This window comes from Syngnathoides biaculeatus, chromosome 15 (assembly GCF_019802595.1).
Source record: "Syngnathoides biaculeatus isolate LvHL_M chromosome 15, ASM1980259v1, whole genome shotgun sequence".
NCBI lineage: Eukaryota > Metazoa > Chordata > Actinopteri > Syngnathiformes > Syngnathidae > Syngnathoides > Syngnathoides biaculeatus.
The window spans coordinates 69,018-83,737 of record NC_084654.1 but is presented as its reverse complement, the minus strand read 5'-3'; the positions used below and the strand labels follow the sequence as shown (position 1 = coordinate 83,737).

The 14,720-nt window shown below is 45.6% G+C and overlaps 1 non-coding gene across 1 annotated transcript; it reads right to left on the bottom strand.

Annotated features, from left to right (window-relative positions):
* Positions 1-4,080: 4,080 nt before the first annotated feature.
* LOC133513846 (U1 spliceosomal RNA) lies at positions 4,081-4,243 on the bottom strand. Its single transcript, XR_009798633.1, has one exon. It is a non-coding gene; the product is annotated as a U1 spliceosomal RNA (small nuclear RNA).
* Positions 4,244-14,720: the final 10,477 nt, after the last annotated feature.

The following is a 14,720-nucleotide window of genomic DNA, read 5'->3' as shown; positions in this document are numbered from 1 at the left end:
GTGTTCTGGTCATGGCAGACTTTAACATGCCTCGCAATACGAGCTGTGCGCTTGGAGGTTGAATCTTCACTCGACACTGATGCTTGCTTGTATGCTGTCAGGAGATTAATCGCCAGAAGAGGACAGGTCAAAGAAATGTATTCAGATAACGGGACTTCAAGATGGCTGACAATGAACTGACGAAAGCAATCAAAGAATGGAACATTAGCAAGTTCAAAAAGGATTTGCAACAAACGGACATTCAGTGGAATTTCAATCCTTCCTTCACACCATGGAGAAAGTTGGGAGCGACTCATCTGTTCAATTTGGAAGATTCTAAATGTAACAACGAGAGAAGAGTTCTTGGAAGAGGAAGGTCTTCACACCTTGTTCTGTGAGGCTGAAGTTATAATAATAGACCCATCAAATGGGCATCTTCCGATCTCAACGATTTGGGGGCCTCGACATCTAATCATTTGCTGTTGCTCAAGGTCAAACCAGAGTTGCCGCTAGGAGTGTTCTGTAAGGATGATCAATCACCGCTTATGGAAGCAAGTACAGTATCTGGCTGATGTCTGCTGGAAATGCTGGTGTGAAGAATTCCTCACACAGCTTCAGAAATCTTTGTGTTGACGATGTGGTGCTGGTTATGGATGATCACCCAGAAATTCTTGGCCACTTGCAAGAATTGTGGCAATTTACCCTAACAAGAGCGGGTTTGTTCGTTAAGTGAAAGTCAACACTCATGAGCTTTGTCAGCCAGTAACGAAGATGTCTTCTCAAAAGAGACTGAAAATAATTGTTTATAGTTTAAAGCCCGTTTTTTGTCTTTTTCTTGTCCACAGGGCAAAGATACATTTTGAATATCTGAACTCTGATGTAAATCTACTGTATGTAAAATTAATCCAGGGATCCTTGACTCAAGCACAACCAGTACATAATAGAATGCTTAATGTGTGGAATATTTATTTTGAAACTGGGTGATGTGTTCTTCAAAAAGTGGAAGAAACTTCAGCAGACAGTTGAAAGTCAAAAGGAGATTGCAGGAACAAATCCCACTCCATCCCATGTGCTCAGCAAGCAAATTTCCCTGTTTTGCCAAGAATACAACAAGAAAAGAAAATTACCAAATTAATTCAAAATGAATTCAACAGAAAACCGAAAGGAAAATGGAGAAAGTGGGCATTGACCTCACCACCTCATGCAAAGTGAACGCTCCACTACCTGAGTGAATTCCCCCATCTCCCCCCAAAACAACAACAAAAGAACTGAACTGACTCAAAAAGGAAACTCCAGCACACAACTCGAAGTCAAATGGAGAATGTGGGTATCAAACCTACTCCCACTAACCTGCTAAGTGAGGGTTCTTCCTCTTGACATCCATTTTCTCAGCCGCTTATCCTCACGAGGGTTGCGGGAGGGCTGGTGCCTATCCCAGCTGTCAATGGGCAGGAGGCAGGGTACACCCTGAACTGGTTGCCAGCCAGTCACAGGGCACATTGAGACAAACAGCCACACTCACATTCATACCTCGGAGCAATTTAGAGTGTCCAATTAATGTTGCATGTTTTGGGGATGTGGGAGGAAACTGGAGAAAACCCATACAGGCACAGGGAGAACATCCAAACTCCAAACAGGCAGGGTCAGGACCGAACCCAGGACCTCAGAACTGTGAGGCCAACGCTTTACAGCTGCTACGCTGTGCCACCCCTTAAAAGAACAACAACAACAACAAAAAGCATGAGAAAAAAATACTTTTCAACTTGGACTTTGTACATTCACACATGAAGCTGGCATCACCTCTGTTGGCAACTTTGCATGCAGCATCATAGCGAAAAGCTTCTTCATCATGTTCGCCTTGATTTTTACACTCCACTATTTGACCCGAGTCTGACGATGCAGAGCTCTTCTGGGTTTTTATTTCATAAGCATTTCTTTCTTGTATTCAGGACCTAAACAGTGCAGTGATTTTTAGACCAGCTCTGGTACCAGTCCTCTTGAGAGGGGTTGGACTCTCTTCCACTCTGGACTTGCCAACGGTGAGAGGCACCGAGCAGGTGTGGTTATCCTGTTCTCTGCCTGTACGCTTGGGTTCACCCCGGTGGACGAGACGGTACCCTTCCTCCGCCTTCGGGTAGTGGGGACGGGTCCTAACTGTTGTTTGCGCCTATGCACCAAACAGCACTTCAGACAACCCACCGTTTTTGGAGTCCTTCGAGGGAGTGCAAGAAAACGCTCCTGCTGGGGACTCCATCATTCTGCTGGGGGACTTCAATGCTCACATGAGATCTGGAAAGGCGTGATTGAAACGAACGAACCCCTTGATCAGAACACGAGTTGTTTTCTGTTTTTGGACTTCTGTACTCATCACGGCTTTTCCATCACAAACACCATGTTCAAGCATAAGGGTGTCCATACGTGCACTTGGTGCGCCCGAGGTCGCTGTTCAATTTCATTGACTTTGCGGTTGTGTCATTCCCCCAGAAGATTTGGATGAAGTGGCTGAGTAGAAGGAAGTCCTGGCGTCCTTGCTAAAGCACATGCCCCGACTTCAGGAGACAACCAAAAGTCAAGTGGAGAGTGCAGGCATTGGCACATGCAAAAGGAGTGCTCTAACACTTGCGCTAATTCCCATTAACAGCAACAAAAACAAGCAGCCAAATAATGTCAATCAGCAGAACAGAGAGTCAAATGGAGAATGAGGGAACATGCAGAGCGACTAAACAAAGCTGACATAGAGTACAAAGACATACTGCATTAGAATCAAGAAGCGATCACATATGTAACTAGTAGGCCACAGTGAGAATTGAACTCACGACCCCTGGTTTACAAGACCAATGCTCTTTTTTGCATTGTTTCATCACTTTAATCATCCAACAAATGTAAACAGACCAATGTAACAGGTGAATTTAAATTTCTGTTTTTAAATGGTGATTTTATTTATTCTGCAAAAATGTATCTTTGCCCTGTGTGTAAAGTAAATAAAGGAACTGACATCGACAAGTTTGGAAAGGGTTTCAAAGGCCATTTCTAAATCTTTAGGATTCCAGTTAACCAAAGCAAGAGCAACTATCATGAAATGGAAATATCATGGAACAGTGGTAAACCTTCCCAAAAGTGGCCGGCCTACAAAGTTTACCAAAAAAACAGCATTGGCGATCCAGGATGCCACAAAGGAACTCAAGACAACTTCAAAAGAACTGCAACCCTCCCTTTCCTCAGTTAATAGTCATAGATAGTAATAGATCGTGTACGTGGATGAGGTGGTGTCCTCCAGCTTCACCTAGCCCGTGAGGAAGTTGTAGATCCACTGGGAAGTGGCAGGCGAGACGCTGAGCTGGAGAAGTTTGGAGGAGAAAAGTTCAGGGATTATTGTTAAACGCAGAACCATGAATTGTGCTCTTTACAAGAAAAGGCTGGTGGTGAATATTCACCCATCAGCTTGTGATCTCAAATCGAAGCCCACTTGGGTTCTGCAGCAGGACAATGATCCAAAACACACAACCAAATTACAATAACTTCTCAACACCTTTAAAAAAAATCGAGTGGTTTAGTCAGTCAGTCTTGATTTCAATTAAATGTCTTGACATGATCTGGCTGTTCATGTTGAATTAAGACAACTGTATAAGAAACAAGAAAAATATCTCTGGAGAGACGTAAAGACTAATTTCCAGTTATAGAAAATGCTCGAGTTCAGTTGGTGCTCCCGAGGGTGGCCCAACTAGTTATTTCGTTTAGGGGGCATTACTTTGTCACACATCCAAGTAACTTTTAATATTCTTTTCTTCTAATAAATGAAATCAGCATTTGAAACAGCAATTTAAGTTCACTTTGGGGTGATGCATCTGAAAAGCGATGGCCTTACAATTCTGAGGTTCAATCCCAGCCCTGTCTGTATGCATGTTCTCCCCGTGCCTGCATGGGTTTCCTTCCACATACTGAAACCCACATACCAAAAACATGCGACATTAACTCGACACTAAATTAACTAAATTGCTAAGAGGTGTGGTTGTGAGTGTGGCTGACAGCCAGTTCAGGGTGTACTCTGCCTTCTGGTGGTTAAATACATCTAGCTTCTCAACATTGATACTGACACGAGATCAGGGGAGAGCGTGAACACAGTCCCCCCTACCAGAAATTATGCAGACGAGATTCCCACATTTATGGAATTTGCCAGGTTCAGCACGACCCAAGTGCAATGGTATAGCCTCACACTGGGAGAACAACCTTCTTGATCATGGTATCTCCCCTGCCAGATAAGTATGTGATAAACTGGCGGGAGCACGCAAGTGACACTCGGTCACGCTAAATCAAGCGACGGTGTCATCACGATCACGAGGACAACCACACAGACATCGGGCAAACCTTAACGTAATACATGAAAAATGATGCCTTTCTATTTTAATTTTGAGTTTTAATTGAGGTAGTAAATTGAAACCAAGAAAGCAGTGGAACATCGGGAGACGCTATGTTAAGTTGAAACATCTTAACCTTAAATCTAACAGGACTTCCTTTTCCAACAGCTGGATATCCTTCTCACTACAATACTGCCACCTAGTGAGGCCTATTGCCCATGACAGCCTGGGCGATGTTTGGGATGAAACCAACGAAGCATTCTCCAGTTGTTCTCAAATGATCACCCGCAACGTACTATGTCCCAACCCACTTCCTTCAAACTTGAGAACAACCAATTCATCTATTTTTTAAGCTGCTTATCCTCATGAGGGTCGCGAGGAGTGCTGGAGCCTATCCCAGCTATCAACGGGCAGGAGGCAGGGTTGAGCCTGTGCAAATGTCCCAAAATGTGTTCCCCAGCAAGCGACAAATCTGCTTTTGTGCCGGAGGAGGAGGAGAATCCGGTTGTTGTGTGCAATTTTTCGATCCATATATTCACTTTGTGTCTGTTTGTAGATTCAATAGAGCAGTCAAGAAAGAGGAAAGTTTCTGCAGAGTATTTTTATTTGACTCCTATTTTTCATTCAAATGCATGACATGATGTAAAACTCATTGAAATCATTTTTACATGCATTAACTCTCGATTTGCAGATCAGATGTCGGCTGTGCTCCCAACAGTTGTCAGACATATAAAAGTATTCCCTTGCTGCAACGCCGTTCACGTTACACGGCCTCACTATTAATTTATTTGTTTGTTTTTCATGTGCATTTTTTTTTACAGTGAAGCAATGCTTGAATGTGCTTTGATTTCTGTATGCTGATTCACTCCGCGCATCTTGTGCTGTATCTCGATCGGCTTAGGGACTGTAGATCATTGTCGACCTCGTCCTAAAAAAGAAAAAGAGGGTGCATTCAAGTGCTCAGTTATTCGACATAAAAAAAAAAACGCAACGGTGGACATCCACATGAAGCACATGATGATCTCTCAGAGTTAGTGAACGGGCAGGGACCCTTTGTCTGATTTTCTGATCACCTCCGAATAAAAAGGGGGTCCCAAGAAGCCCATCAGAAAAAAATTAAAAGATGTTTTTTTTTTCATTCACAGGATTTTTTTTCATTTACAGTTCATGTTTTTGTTTACATGTTGTTTTTCAAGAATGAAACCAAAGATCAAAACCTGTTTGAGGCCAATACGTTGATTTGAGAAATAAAACTATAAACCTTAATGTATCTATTTTCCTTCTGCCTGTGTTTTTTTTTATAAAAAGGGAAATATTTGTGTTTTTTGAAATTGCAAATCAAATTTTAATGATCAATCTATGAAATTATTCATAGCGACTCAAGCGTATTTTACGGGAGCATCTGACTGCAGGTGTCTTACGATGAAAAACTGCGATGTGTCGTTGTTGGTGCTTTTTTTAATTCTTCTGGGTGAAAATATTCTGATAAACAGACATGCCACCTTCAATTATGTTTGAGAACTGAACCCACGAAGAAACGCAGCGGGCCCGCTGGCAGCCCCCGGTGATCGTGCCGCCCGGTAGTTTTACAAGTCTGCAGGCGTTGTCAGCATGTTCAATGCCTACATCGATTAAAATTCTAAGTAAAGATATTCTTTATATAATGTGAGCACACGTGCATCATATACTGTAGGCTGTCACTTTTGTATCTGCATTGATGCATTTGACTTGTCGGCTGATTGGTGTGAGCTGGATGGCTGCGTTCATCAGGCTTCAATCCAGAATGTTCCATCATCGTGGTGGCATTAGGCTTTTAAACGTATTCAATAATTGCCACTTTTTAAAGTCTTTCTCATCGTGATAATTTTTGTGCAGTAAAGACTTGTGTTTTCATCCCCTCAATTCACTTCCATTTAGGAAAAAAATCCTCTTTGCAATGATCTGTCAATTTAAAATCACTGTGTAAGTACCTAGAAAGGTGCCACTACTGATCAGCACTTTGACCAGATAAACACCAAAGATCACAAAAGTGAACAAATACCAAACGTGTCTTGGAGTCCGATGCAGGCATGAAACAGCTCAGCCATATTCTTTTCAGACTGGTATGAAAGTACATAAAACAATATGGTTGGTACAGCTGAGCGGTCCAACGGAATCATGCTGGGCCCATAACCAAGAGGTCCATGGATTGAAACCATCCTCTGCTAACAGGCTGTAATTTGCAATAGTTCTTCAGTGAGAAACAAGAACTTGGCTCCTCATTGACTGAGGGCCCCTTCCTCAATAATTGTCTGCCTGGAGACACACAACATACACGTTTCCAGTCTGGACTGGTTCACTGGTCTCCATGTCATCGTGTCGAACATGCAAATCTCTCAACATATTCCACCAAGGGTGCAGAGCAAACACCATGCCTACAAGCAATTGTTCATGTTCATCCCATTTTAAGATTAAAAATACAATTAAATATTGAACACATTATACAGCTGCTCAACACTGCACCAAACATTATTTGGTTGTAAGAAATTGATTCCAACCTGAAGAACGTAGCTAATTGTTGGTATTCATAATGAAAAACGATCATTCTCACTTTCCAAATATTGATCTCCTCACAATCCTATTTTGAACCATCGGCATGCAACTAATATACACTCGTGTTCAAAATAATACCAAACCAATGTCATTAACCAGATTAATGCACATTTTCAGTTTATTTTTTATTGCTACTATTCAAACAACGGTGGTGCAGCTGTCGAGGAACGGGATTCAAATCCTGGGCCCTGCCTGTATGAAAATCCCAAAAACATTCAAGCGTTCATTGGAGACTCTAAATTGCTGTCAGGTGTGATCGTGAGTGCGACTGTTGTCTGTCTCCATGTGCCCTGCCCTGATTGGCTGGCAACCAGTTCAGGGTGTACCCTGCCCGATGGTAGCTGGGATAGTCTGCAGCACTTGCGGCCCCTTGTGAGGATAAGCGGCTCAGAAAATGGATGGATGGTACAAGTAGGAAATCTCAATGGTGCTCCCTTTCACCAATGAAGTGAAGTTAGCTTGGATTTAGTAATGTGCAAATGATGCTCAGGCTTTGGATCTTGTGTTGCTCTTCCTGAAGCCCAGTGATTTGAAACGCTGTGTCGGAGCTTGTATCAAGCCGGCATCCTGGAAAAGGGGGTAATGATGCTGCATTATAGATAGTAAGAGAACAATTTATTATAAATGTTATGTCGGGCATTTTGGTGATAGTATATCTTGCACCAAATTGCTGTTTTTATGAAGCAAATGGCGGGGGAGGATAGCATGAAATAAAGTGTCCAAGAGCAGACAAATTTGATGTGTCAGGACATGGACAGCTCTGGACCTAACATGAAAACAAGTACATGTACAGTATTGTGCTAAAAATACAGTGGAGGCCAAGAGTCACTGCAGCCTTTATTTAGGTAACACAGGAGGTCATAATCATTGAATCGCTTGCAATTGCATCTGATTTAATACTCTACTTTAAACAACTACTTTGTTAATTTCCTGTTGTGGATCCGGGATAAATGGGCCTATACCAAAAGCATTTTCATTATTTGAAAAATGAACATTAACTTAAATAGCTTACCTGAACTATTCCCAGGAAGCAGAACTGAATGAGATTTCTGTACAAATAGTCCCATCGAACAAACCACGGTCTTTCAGGTCAGTAAAGAGAGAGATGTAGAATTTAATTGATTCCCTTCTGAGGAAGCCCACCAATTCTCTATGCGCTGATTAGCTGTGCTTGGCCCTTTGATTGTTGTTTTCCTTTCGGCTTGTCCCTTTCGGGGTCGCCACAGCGTATCATCTCAGATGAACGCATATATATGTTTGGCACAATTTTTACGCCGGATGCCCTTCCTGACGCAACCCTTCTCGGGAAGTGGAGGCCCCAGTGGGATACGAACCCACAACCCCTGGTTTACCAAACCAGTGCTCTAACCACTGAGCTACGGGGCCTCCTCCTTGGCCCTTTGATGGAACTGTCAATTCTGGTGCATTGAGAGTGTTGCGACAGAGATATTGCTGAAAGTCTCTGACTTTCACATTCTCTGTGCCCCGGTCGCCTCTCGCAATCTTTGCACTACCACATAATCTGTGGAGTGCCTCCATTTAGTAACCTCCAATGATTTTTCGGTCACTGCTGGTTGTGAATGCATTCATCCAGATGACTTTCCGGGAAAACCCATCAATGCAGCTGTTAATACATATCCCAAATGGTTTAAGTTTATCGTATGAGTCGAAATCCCAAATGTAATTGGGACCTTTTGTGAAATAGCTTTTGCGATGGAGGAGTCTCCTCCTTCTGAATTCAACATTTCTTGGATCAAGTTCTTTTAAAATTAAGTGCACCTGTTCTTTCTCAACATGTAATCCATCCTCCTTGCATTTTGTGGACATCCACCTGTACCCACAGAGCTGACCAGATGTTTGTAAACATTCTTGGATAAAATGAACCACATGATCCAAAATGGTGTATTCTTCGCACCGAACCAGACCAAAACATTTAAAATTCTTTTTAAGTGTCCCTCAGACACAACATAATGGTGACGACTTGCAAGTAAAGTCTTGATAATAAAGTCCCAGATGAATGTAAACTGAAATGAATCAGGATATTCATGCACACATCCAATGAACTAGTTTCTCATTACAATGAGAAAGTTATGCATTAGAGTGAGAAACTTACTCCTCACAATGAGAAACTTACTCATGACAATAAGAAAGTTACTCATTACAATGAGAAATAAGTTTTTTTTTTTATGTTCCTTTAGAGGGGCTCCATAATAATCCAGGTTTGAAATGGAAATTATTTCTGTACATATTATACTTCTTTGTATAAATTAGCACAATGGTGCAAATTATGAACAGCGTTGCATTTGAAAGATGTGTTTAGTAAAGTCATTGCCGTATTGGAGTTGCTGCAACCAACTCCTCCGTCTCTCCTTTTTTCAACTGTTGCAGCGTTTTAAAGGGAGATTGGCAGCGGTGGTGACCAATCTAAGATGTCATACAGGCTTTCGTTTGGAGGCCTATAACATATCATATGACTTACTAGATAGCCAGCTGTTATTGATTGTTCTCATCAGATCAACACCTGCTGGATGCCCAGCTGGGTCGATGTGGATTGTCTGGCCCAGCTCCATTCTACCTTCTGAGCATGTTAGCATTTTAGCATGTGACCCTGTGGATTTTCAGGTTTCCACTAACTATGTGTGTGTTTATGGATGTGTGTGAGTGGTGAGTGTGTGTCTTTATGTGTGTAAGTGAAAAGAGGATGAAGTGTGTGTCCATTTATACAGTCCATCTCCATGGCAATCGGGATGCATCAAATGAAGTTGAGTGAAAATAGCATTTTAACAGTGCAAGTACCACAAGATCACAAGTGTGTATATGTGTGACCACTTACATACCTGGCTAGGTCACTTACATACCTAGCTAGCTCAGTTAGCAGAGCATTAGAGTCTTAATCTCAGGGTCGTGGGTTTGACCACAATGTTGGATGATTGGCGTTTGGTGTGAATGATGGGTATCATTAGACTCACCGGGTATCCAAGGATACTCACTGGGAACGCCTCTGCTTGAGCTTCTCAGTCATCCACTTCCTGGTAATGTAGAAAAGTTGAGGCAACGGGGCTCTATTGGGTCCTGAAACCCCCGGTGATGTGCCTATAAGCATTATTAAATAGATATTGTAATGAAAAATACATATGACATTATTCACTTCAATGTCTGTACGAAAAAATAAATATGAGCGTCGAGTGTGTCATCCATCTGCAAAGTTGTGGAGGTCTGACTTGACATCCAAGTGGTAGGCTGCAACGTCATCAGCAGATGTGACACTGGGACATTGAAAAGACGTCGTGGCACCTGCTATAGGAAAGGAACAACTGAGATTTTGGGATTTTTCCGAGGCCCCTTCTGAGACGGAAGCTCTTTTCAAAGAAGAGAACATCTCACAATCGAGTGAAGTGACCAGGGCAATATTACGCTATTGTTTCGAGCCATATTTAGATTATATGGTGATCACTTCTAACTGACAACAGACTCTCCCCAGTATGTATGACAGTTTGTAGTGTACTCAGCCACGAGCGACGACAACACCAACACCTCATCGCGGCGCCGGCCGGAGCCACCAGGGCCGGAGCCATGATCTGCGCACATCGACACATTTATCACCCCTGATTTACGTATGCGGCTCTTTTGTTCCGTTCTGAGAAAAGTATAAAGAGTAAATCCATCCTCCCGAGTGTTCGAGCAATATCCAGCAATACAACGAGCCGGCATTTTGTCTAAAACGATGGAACAAAGACATACCTTCCTGCAGGTAAAACTGGTATAAGCACACGAGGCAACCTGAGGTGGCTCCTGCTGATAACGTCATTTCCTGCTTCTCCACCTAAACAAATCCCTCAAGAGAACAAGAATCGCGAGACCATATGAGACACAATGTTTCTTAAAAACATTTTTTTGAAATTCTGTATTTTCTTTCAAGCATCAGCCAATCATATCAACAGTATTGAGATTTCAGTCCCATCGGGGTGAATAGGAGACCAGTGGAAAACAGTAATCCTGAAAGGGATATTAGATGGGGCACATTTGGTGCACAAAACATTGATTCTTCTTCTCAGTGTTTTTCCCAAACGTGTTGGGATATTTGAGCATGTAAATCAAAGACTAAATTACAGAGTCCTGTCAACATTACTATACCGGGAGTTGAATCCAGGCCACCTGGGTGAAAACCAGGATCCTGACCGCTGACCATATGGGACACATGTTCCCGCCTCAGAAATCCTTCCCCTTTTCAAGCACTACGTAAGACAGACATTCCTATTCTGGGAGGAGGATACCAGCACGAGAGGCTATTAACCAGTAAATATTAAATGCATGCAAATTTCCCCGCTGATGAATGAGCCTCATCTGTGACAGCCACAGCTTTATCGTGGCAGATTGACCCCATGGGAGGTTAAAGAAGGACTAATTTGGGTGCGTTTTCTCAGTTTTGGTGCAGAACAATCTGGCATTTTGGCTTAGCTAGTCCGAATGGTCTGTAATGCTAAACACCGGAGACGTCAGGGGCGCAGTGAAGGATGTTTCTTCCGTGTTTGGCTTTGAAATCCGGCACATATCCAGATTTTGCTTGGATTTCAAATATGTTCTTTATTTTCAATTTTATTTTCAATTAATGTCCAAAATATATGTAATAATAATATTACTTCACATTGGAGGGTTTATTGTACATATGAATTTTGGGGTGAGTCTTTTTTTAAGGAGATGGATTTCTTGATCAAATGGATTCTTCCAAATTGTAGATTATAATTTGCCCCCCCCTGAACCCCAGACTGGTGGCCATCCAGGCCACCAAATACGAGGCGTCTGGGTGGACAGGTCAGGAGGACGACCCGGACGCCAAGCACCAGGGTCCCCACGGGGCGATTCGGGCGGACGACCTCTGTGAGGAACCAAACGGCGAAGCAGGAACCAGAACGAGGCAGGCCACTGCTCCGGACAAGAACCTCCCACGCCGTCGTTGCAAGACGACTAGGGATTGGTCGCCAACAAGGCCAGGTCATGAAGCGGCTGGGAGCCATCTGGAGCGAATAGGATGATGGAGAGAAGGACCAGAGCAATGACCACCACCCTCCCGTAGTCTCTCCAGCTCCAGGGTGGCTCCACAGAACTCCCCAGCTCCTCCTGGACAGGAACGTGAGAAGGCGGCGACCCCATCGCCCCCTCCTGGACAGGAACGTGAGAAGGCGGCGACCCCATCGCCCCCTCCTGGACAGGAACGTGAGAAGGCGGCGACGCCATGGCCCACTCCTGGACAGGAACGTGAGAAGGCGGCGGCGCCAGTACCGCCCCCTCCTGGACAGCAACGTGAGAAGGCGGCGGCGCCAGTACCGCCCCCTCCTGGACAGCAACGTGAGAAGGCGGTGGCGCCAGTACCGCCCCCTCCTGGACAGCAACGTGAGAAGGCGGCGGTGCCAGTACCGCCCCCTCCTGGACAGCAACGTGAAAAGGCGGCGACCCCATCGCCATCGCCACCTCCTGGACAGCAACGTGAGAAGGCGGTGATGCCATCGCCCCCTCCTGGACAGCAACGTGAGAAGGCGGCGGCAGCATCACCAACTCCACCTCCTCCTGGACGGGAGCGTGAGGCGGCTGGGGAACTGTCGCCACCTCCTGGACAGGAACGTATGGGCGTGCCCGTCGCCGACAGAGCAGGAACGGGGAGCGTCCGCGGGCCGGTCGCCACTGCCACTCCAGAGCACGGACGAGAGGCGGCTGTGGAGACGTCGCCACCTCCTGGACAGCAACGTGAGGCGGCATCGGGTCGGTCCCCACTGCCACGTGATCTTGCAGTGCATCCGTTGAAACAGCAACGTGGGCGTGGCGCGGTGGCGAATCCGTTTCCAGGGCAACGTGAACGAGAGTCAGCAGAGAGTCAGTCGAAACTGACACGTGGGCGTGTCTCGGGAGCGGGTCAATTCCGACTGCCGCGTGAACTCTGCTCGGAACAGCCAACACTGCGACGTACACTTGAGGTGGCGAGTCTGTTCCCACTGCGGCGTGCACTTGGCAAGGGGGCGGGTCGGTTTCCACGGCAACGTGAACCTGAGTAGGCGGAGAGTCAGTCGAAACTGACACGTGGGCGTGTCTCGGGAGTGGGTCAGTTCCAACTGCCACGTGAACCTGCGTCAGCAGCGAGTCCATCGCCATTGCGACGTCAGCGTAGCTCGGCTGGTTCGCCAATCCTTGCCGGACCTGGGCCGTGAGAGCCGCCAATTCCGCGCTCTGCCTCTCTATCTGCGCCCGCATTTCGCGACAGAACGCCTCGTGGTTTGGCGGCTCCTCCTCCCTCTGGGCTGGAAGCTTCGCCACCAGCTGCGGGTCTGCCGGTCTCACCGTTGCCGGCGAGGAGTGGGAGGACGGTGTCTTCGTTGCCACCCAGCGAGAGACACCAGGGAGCGCCCGGCTGGGGCGTCTCCTCTGGCCGCCACGCGGAGGTCCCGGGTAGATGGCCAAGCGGGTTCCCTCGTACCGATAGGTGTACTTGGATCTACAGGGCGAAGTCGCTCGGGTGCTGGAAACACGGGGAGGCGGAGCAAACTGACTGGGATGAAAAGCCGGGCAAAGAGATTCAAAATCAAAGTCGTCGGAGTCGTACTCAGCCAGCCGGTCAAACAAATCGTGGTCCTCCTCATATTCCGAAAAGTCAGAGTCCAGAAGAATATGAGGAGCCGGACAGGTCGTGTTCGGGACGTATTCATACCTCGCTGGCGGAGCGTAAGACGTGGAGGACGTCAGGGAGCCTACCCGGATTGGACAGGCTTGGTCCTCCGGCAGACGATCTACCTTGCGTCGGTCCCGGCGATGCCGGGTCTTTCCTGCTGGGTCCTGTATTGGCCAGTTCGTTCTGTCACGTCCCATCGGAAACGAGAGTAGGACCCAAATGCAGGAACTCGGAAGACGCAAGGTAGTTCAAGAAAAGACACGTTTATAACATGCAGATGTCGGGGATCGAGCAGGCAGTCCGGTGCAGCAGCGGTAGTTGGAACGTCGAGCGACGAGAACAGATGAGCGGACAGGTAGGAGTCGGTACACGGGGAAACAATCAACGCAGGCAGAAGTATCAAGGAGTCAGGCTTACAAGGTTGGTCGGAGAACGGACGAAGGTCGGTACACACAGGTTCTATCAGGGATAACGGAGCACACGAATGGGACATGTAGATCATTACGAACTGGCACCGGCCAGTTGTCATCGCGGTCATATAAATCCATGGCATGATCAGGCTGCACAAGGCGCAGGTGTACACCTTCCAATCAGCGCACCTGCGCGGACACCCGCACAGCTCGTGCTGAAGCGGCAGGATCATGACACTTTCATCCAAATTCTCTCACACTTTTTTTGCCAACTCTCTTGCTCTCACCTATACGGACAAACTCACATTCGCACTGTCTCTCGCTCACTTTCACATTCACATCTCAAAAACAGTGTCACCCACTTTCATGTTCACACACAAAGACAAACTACCTCTCTCTCACACAGAGTGTGGAACGTTCAAACCAAAGAATAAACCATTTTCAGATGCTAAGCCACATTTCTGCCCCATACTGACCCATTTTGACCAAAATCCTTCAAATATGTTCAACTCGAGTAAACTTACAAGCGTCATTGTTGAAAAAAATATAGAAGCATGTGCATGTAGTTAAGTATTAAAAGATGTATAGATTATCAAGCAGATTATTGATCTTCCAATATGTATTTAGGAAAAGTTGCATTTCATTTTAGATGGGAAAATAAGTGAAATGATAGGAATGCCAAATTTTACGTTGTATAGATAGAACGTGGCGGCACGGTGGCTCAGC